Source organism: Odocoileus virginianus, chromosome 2 (assembly GCF_023699985.2).
Source record: "Odocoileus virginianus isolate 20LAN1187 ecotype Illinois chromosome 2, Ovbor_1.2, whole genome shotgun sequence".
In the NCBI taxonomy this organism is placed as follows: domain Eukaryota; kingdom Metazoa; phylum Chordata; class Mammalia; order Artiodactyla; family Cervidae; genus Odocoileus; species Odocoileus virginianus.
The window spans coordinates 44,849,167-44,850,734 of NC_069675.1; positions in this window are offsets into that span (position 1 = coordinate 44,849,167).

Sequence of the window (1,568 nt, forward strand, 5' to 3'; positions counted from 1 at the left end):
AATATGCCTGCCAATACAGGAGGTGCATGTTTGATCCCTGGGTCAAGAGGATCCTCTGGAGAAGGAAATGGCAACCCACTCCAGCATTCTTGCCTGGGAAATCCTCTGGACAGTGGAGCCTGGCAGGCTACAATCCATGGGGTCGCAAAGAGTCAGACACGATTTAGTGACTGAGCAATAACATATTAATACATAGTAGTGTGCATATAACAATCCCGATCTCCCAATTTATCCCTCACCTCTTTCTCCCTTGGTGACCATAAATTTGTTTTCTGTATCTGTGACTCTATTTCTGTTTTGTAAATAGGTTACTTTGTATCATTTTATTTTTTTAGATTCTGCATATAAGCGATATCACATATTTGTCTTTCTCAGTCTGACTTACATCATTCAGTATGACAATGTCATTCAGAGCAGAATGAGGTAAGAAGCCTGAGAGAGGTCCAAACAAAGGCAGCTGAGGACCTAAAGAAGAGTTGGTCAAGCGACTGGGCCTCCAGAAGGGGCGGGGGGCGGTGACACAGGTGGCATTTGAAGAATGGGTGAGGAGTGTAATTTCAGACAGAGTGAAGGAAGGCTTGGTGGGAGGGATTCTTGGGGAAATTTTAAGAAAGATTGAGTCACCCAGTTTGGCTGAAGAGGCTCAGAGAGGTTCAAGGGTATGTCCAAGCTAATGAGAAGGAGACTCTGATCTAGTTCCCAGGGTTGTGTGATTCACAGTTCAGGACAGTTTTCAATGCACAAAAACAGGGATTCTCAAAGTGTGATCTGGGGCCCCTGGATTCCCTGAGACCCTCTCAGAGGGCCTGTGAGGTCAAGGCTACTTCAGAATCGTTTGCTCCTGCCTTGCTCACTTGCTCAGAAATGTACAGTGGGTTTTCTTTTCTTCTTAATTAATTTATTTAAAAAATTTTTTGTATTGAGGTAGAAGTCACATAATACAAAGCATGCTTTTTTTTTCAAAGCATGCTGTTTTAACCATATTTAACTACACAGTTCAGTGCCACAAAGTACATTCATATTGTTGTGCAACTCTAACCAGCATTTATCTCCCAAGTTTTTCACCTTCCTAAACTGAAATTTTATCCCCATTGAACGCTAAGTTCTCATTCCCCACTCCTCTCCTCCCCAGCCCCTGGATCCTGGCATCCACCAGTGTACTTTCTGACTCTGTGAATTTGACTATTCCAGGTACCTCATATAAGTGGAAACAAAGTTTTCGTCTTCACCTAATATATATTGGGGGCTTCCCTGGTGACTCAGTGGTAAAGAATCTGCCTGCCAGTGCAGGAGATGCAGGCTCAGTCCCTGGATCAGGAAGATCCCTAGAAAAGGAAATGGCAACCCACTTCAGTATTCTTGCCTTGGAGACCCCATGGACAGAGAAGCCTGGTGGGCGACAGTCCATGGGGCTGCAAGAGTCAGACATGACTTAGCCACTAAACAGCAGCAGCACTGTATAATGGGATGCATTTTTAAGATTAACTTAACATATGTATGCCCTGCACACAGATTTGTGCAGTGGATTTTCTATAGTACATTTGGAAGATCTGAAGAGCTCAGGGAGC